Below are 6,000 nucleotides of genomic sequence, written 5' to 3' on the forward strand. Positions count from 1 at the left end.
GAGGATAGCTCAGTAGGAAAATTCAGTGGAGAAAAGAGGCTGAGTAGCTTGGTTTACGCGGGAGACCAATAAAACTTCAAGACAAGAAGTTTGCACCACTTACATAGGCTGCAGGCGTCCTTCCGTTCTCCCGAAGGAGAGGAGACACTGAGGCCTCCCCGGTCAGATCTTAGAAGCCCAGGCAAAATTAGTAAGCTTGGTGGGTTCCGTGCTCCAGATGGAGACTCGGCCAGAGTTTGAGAGAGAGAGCGACATGGGGAGACTGGTATTTCGAGAAACTGATCCCAATTCTTTATTTTCCATGGTCTACTTTTATACACTGAGATGTTATGCAAAAGTCACATGGGGTCAGCAGTCCTGACTTTTATCAAAGTCAGGTGCTTCATACAAATGTATACAGAGGTCTTAGGGGTATTACATCATCTTCTGGCCAGGGGGCCTGCAGACAATTTATGACCCTCTCCTTGTGACAGCGGTCAGTCAACCAGGACACTTATTTCTCCAGGGGTGATTATTCTTAAAAAAGACTCCACCTTCCGAAGGTACCAGATAAAGTTACATTCCTATAGGGTGAGGATGTAGTGGGTTTTAGTTAAGGAAAGAATTTACTTAACCTAAAGTCTAACGTGATGGTCCAACGTGATTAATATTGAAGGTTAATACTTATTTCTTCTATATATTCATTAATGTGTGTAAGGGCAGGGGATGTGGAGACTTAGCAACAAACATTGGCTCAACAAATGAAAAACCCTTCACCAATACAATTTCTAATCAGCCCACTACTTATACTAATGGTTTTCTAACTTTTCTAAGGAATCTGTTTTTAGAAGGTTTAAAGCATCTCGTGCCTCTCACGGTTGGGAGGCTGTGAGCAATCACATGTGGCCGGACAAGCCTGTCAGGCAGGCTAGAGAACCTTCAAAGGAGTTTGTAGGTTAAAACACTCTTGTCATGCCCAGGAGTTTTTATTAACTGGAGCTGTAAGTTAATTCCTTCTCCGAAAGAGGTGGTGGGGGACAGCCCCCCGTAAAGTCAGAGGTGTAGGTGAGAGCACAAAGTAGTAAAGTAGGCAGGCTCTGGTTATGGGGGTAGATGCTCGAGGATTTCCAGGGGGACTCCTGAGACTTGATCCCGCCTTTGCGTATGTCGAGCCTCCTTCCTCATGACCTTTGCCATGGGTGGAGGTCCTCACACCGGCTCCCAACAAGAGTGAAATAGTTGGCTTAAAGCTCAACATTCAGAAAATGAAGATCATGGCATCCAGTCCCATCACTTCATGGGAAATAGATGGGGAAACAGTGGAAACAGTGTCAGACTTTATTTTGGGGGGCTCCAAAATCACTGCAGATGGTGACTGCAGCCATGAAACTAAAAGATGCTTACTCCTTGGAAGGAAAGTTATGACCAACCTAGACAGCATATTCAAAAGCAGAGACATTACTTTGCCAACAAAGGTCTGTCTAGTTAAGGCTATGGTTTTTCCAATGGTCATGTATGGATGTGAGAGTTGGACTATAAAGAAAGCTGAGCATTTGACTGATGCTTTTGAACTGTGGTATTGGAGAAGACTCTTGAGAGTCCCTTGGACTGCGAGGAGATCCAATTGGAAGGATCTATGTTGGAGCTGAAACTCCAATACTTTGGCCACCTGATGCAAAGCGCTGACTCACTGGAAAAGACCCTGATGCTGGGAAAGATTGAGGGCAGGAGAAGAAGGGGACAACAGAGGATGAGATGATTGGATGGCATCACTGACTCAGTGGACATGGGTTTGGGTGGACTCTGGGAGTTGGTGATAGACAGGGAAATCTGGCGTGCTGGAGTGAGGTCGGACACGACTGAGCAACTGAACTGAACTGAAAATGAAAAGATCTAGCTTGATTTTTCTTCAAAGGTAATTTATGATTTATTATTTAACCTGTGTCCTATGATTGCCAAATTTTTTAATATTATTGGAAAATAAATGAGTTGAAAAATGACATTACAGGAAGATCAATTATACAACTAGATAATTTATTTCAGGATTCTGCAGTATTTTGAAGCTTGGAGAATATTCTGGTCCTTAGGTACAGCAGCTAAGTGTGATCTGAAGAGACCCACGCCGGATGGTTTTCTCAGACTTAGAGTACGACATGGGGTGCTCCAGAGCCCTGAAAACTGTATCTTTTTACAGCGCCAGCATTTCTCCTTTTGCCATCCTGGCTTGAGAGGATGCTGGTAGCTTAGGTGTTGTCTTGGGAATGAGGAGTAGGATGGTTCTGCTGCTAAGAACTAGTAACAGTCTCTAGCTGCATCAGGACAACACAACCTCACAAAGCAGTGAGGCCACTGGCCACTCACAAAACAGAGATGGCCACTCTGTCTGGCAGACTGAAGGAGCAGAATTCCAGGAAATGCCAGTTTTCCATAATTGTATCATTGCCATGTTCTGTGCCTGGGGGACATACTTTATTAAAGAGGTGGGGTCGATTAGATTTGTTCTGACTGGTATCCAGGTGGGTTACTCAGGTGGCTGCCCTGGATTACCTGCATGATGAGATTATGTGACCCAAAGGGTTCCATACCTGATGAGGTTATATCAATGATGGGGTTAAGCTGCATATAAGAGCTCACCATCTGAAAGGGGCTTAGTTTCTAGAGAGACACTCCATGGTGACAGTGACCCCAGCAGAGAACTGGCTTTGTCATCTTCTCTATAGATTTGGATCCTGGTAAGCATTCAAGACTCCCTGGTAGCTCAGCTGGTAAAGAATCCGCCTGCAGTGCAGGAGACCGCGGTTCAATTCCGGGGTTGGGAAGATCCCCTGGAAAAGGGATAGGCTACCTACTCCAGTATTCATGGACTTTCCTGATGGCTCAGATGGTAAAGAATCTGCCTGCAATGCGGGAAACCTGGTTTGATCCCTGGGTGGGGAAGATCCCCTGGAAGAGGGCATGGCGACCCACTCCAGTATTCTTGCCGGGAGGACAGAGGAGCCTGGGGGCTAAAGTTCATGGGGTTGCAAGGAGTTGGAAGACTGAGCCACTAAAACAATAACAGAATGGAGCTGATAGCTCTTCAGTCTAGCTGGAGTCCAGACGACAGTTCTTTCCCTGTCAGTTTAGAGACACAGGTAGGAGAAACTGAAGTAACTTGAGTCCTTCTTCTCCAGACCTGGGAACCAGGAGGTGTCCTGCAGAGCCGGCTGTCAGCAGCGGACAGGGACCTCACCCCCAGGCCTGAAAGATGGGGAACTGCATCGGCTCCAGCACCGGGGACGACCGGCCGGTCCCTCGGTTTCCGGCCCCCCTCCGCGAGCGCAGAGGCGGAGACGGCCCGGGGGCGGGGGGACCGCGGGGTCCGGAGCGGCGCGGGGCGGGGGCAGCCCCGCCGGGAGCGCCGCTGACCTTCCGTCGAAGGATCCGCCTCATTCAGAGCCCACCTCGAGACGTGTACGGAAGGGATGGATGCGAGACGAAGACCACCGAGTGCGCGGTCTGTCTGATGGACTTGGTGCCCAGGGACCTCATCCGGCCTCTGCCCTGCAAGCATGTGTATCACCTGGACTGCATCAACCAGTGGCTGACCCGGTCCTTCACCTGCCCGCTCTGCCGGGGGCCCGCGGACGCCGCGCAGCCTTTGTTTGAGGACGCTCTTGAGCCCAGACCCCTGGTGTGATTGCAAGGGACCCATCATTTTTACTGATTTCCATGTTCCGTACTGTGCCCAGATAGCCAGGGATTAGGAATTTAAATCGTGCACAAAGGTTTATTAAAAGTTCCTGGAATGTGGCAGATGTCCGGGAACCGTTTCTAATGTTTTAGAAAGATAGGGAGAAATAGCGGGTGAACCTTGACCAAGTGCTGAGAGGTATAATGACGTCTTAGCATTGTCCTCTTGCTAGAACTGTGCACCCTGTTTCAGCAGCTCTACGTGTTGCATTGCATCTGTTGAACCTCAGGGAAAGATAGTGGTTACTCTTCCTAAATGAAATCAGATTCTTCTCCCCCATCCAACTTAAAAGTTGCTGGCATTTAGGCCACAGTTTTATGAAAAGTTACAATTTATACAACTGAACTAAAATAAAATCTAAGTATGTATGAGTGAATACCTGAAGAATGTTATTCTCAATTGAGCCTTCTAAATGGTCTTATCCGTTTGTTCTCCATCATTTTGAGACCCTTAACCCTTTCCTCTTATAAATCCAATCCAGGTGAACAAAGTGTTCCAGGGAAGAACAGTCCTGAGCAGGTTTATTATCTGTGTAATCAGGGCGTGTCCAGGCACTTTAGCTGTGTTTGAAAGTGAAAGTGAAGTCGCTCAGTCGTGTCCAACTCTTTGTGACCCCATGGACTGTAGCCTATCAGGTTCCTCCATCCATGGGATTTTCCAGGCAAGAGTGCATTGCCGGTTCCTTCTCCAGGGGATCTTCCTGACCCAGAAATCAAACCCGGGTCTCTCACATTGCAGGCAGACGCTTTACCGTCTGAGCCACCAGGGAAGCCCAAGGGAAGATAGTTCTCCATTAAACTGGAAGTCAGCCAGCTTCACTCCAGTTCCACTTTACAAGCCTTATCAATTTACATTTTCCTACCAAAGCAAATACTTAAAGTTTGAACTTTCAAAATTTTCCTCTTTTTATTTGTCTTTATCTCTTATGGTTGTGAAGAGCTAATTCATTGGAGAAGACCCTGATGCTGGGAAAGATTGAGAGCAAGAGGAGAAGGGGGTGACAGAGGATGAGATGGTTGGATGGCATCACTGACTCAATGGACATGAGTCTGAGCAAACTCCAGGAGTTGGTGATGGACAGGGAGACCTGGCGTGCTGCAGTCCATGGGGTCGCAAAGAGTCAGACACGACTTAGGGACTAAACAACTCATGGTTGTAGCATCATAACTCACACCCATGTTACATTTTTGTGCAGGGGATTTTTTCTTTTCTTTTTCCCTGAGCTGCGTCTTTGTTGCAGCTGAAGGGCTCTCTCTAGCTGTGGCAAGCGGGGGCTACTCCCTTCTTCTGGTGCACAAGCTTCTCAGTGTGGTGGCTTCTCTTGTTGATGCTGGCTCATGGATTTAGTTGCCCCGAGGTATGTGGGATCTTAGTTCCCAGACCAGGGATCAAACCCATGTTTCCTGCATTGGCAGGCGGGTTCTTAACCACTGGATAAGTAGGGAAATCTCTGATGCAGTGGATTTTAAGAGGTAAATTTGCAGGTGGGTGCTGTTGTTCCCACTTAAGTCACTGAATATTGAATAAGTCATTGAAATAATTCTATGTAATAGATTCTGGTGACATTTGGTTGCTAAGAGAATCTACAAAAAAAAAAAACAAGGTAAAAGAGATGAGGGCGTGATACCGCTGGAGACCCCAGTGCAGGAGGGAGTCAAGACTGTTCAGAATGACCCCTGCAGAGGTTTGACTTGGATTTGCAATGATGATTTAGAACCATGGAGCAAACTGAAGCTTCTGATCGCTGTGAGCTAGCAAGCATATACACCTCCATATTTTCCTCATTTTTATCTCACATGAAGGTGTTCCTACATCATTCATCAGCAGTAATAGTCTTATTGAACAATTTGCTCTGGAAACGAACAGAGATCATTATGTTGTTTTTGAGATTGCACCCAAGTACTGCATTTCAGACTCTTGTTGACTGAGGGCTACTCCATTTCTTCTAAGGGAGTCTTGCCCACAGTAGTAGATATAATGGTCATCTGAGTTAAATTCACCCATTCCAGTCTATCTTAGTCCGCTGATTCCTAAAGTGTCGATGTTCACTCTTGCCATCTCCTGTTTAACCACTTCCAATTTACCTTGATTCAGGGACTTATCATTCCAGGTTCCTGTGCAATACTGTTCTTTACAGCATTGGATTTTACTTCCATCACCAGATACATCCACAGCTATTATTTTTCCTCACTAGGGTCTGACTCCTCTAGTCCTCACTGGGCCCTGATACAGGTCCTCACTACAGCCTGACCATTGTCTTTATATGACCTGACACAGCTCCTCACTAA

General features: G+C 46.8%; 1 pseudogene; it reads left to right on the top strand.

Moving 5' to 3' along the window:
• The first annotated feature begins 3,226 nt into the window (after window positions 1-3,226).
• LOC102283690 (RING finger protein 11 pseudogene) lies at window positions 3,227-3,658 on the top strand (annotated as a pseudogene).
• The last annotated feature ends 2,342 nt before the right edge of the window (window positions 3,659-6,000 follow it).

The sequence above is a fragment of the Bos mutus genome, chromosome 1 (genome assembly GCF_027580195.1).
Source record: "Bos mutus isolate GX-2022 chromosome 1, NWIPB_WYAK_1.1, whole genome shotgun sequence".
NCBI classification, from domain to species: Eukaryota; Metazoa; Chordata; class Mammalia; order Artiodactyla; family Bovidae; genus Bos; species Bos mutus.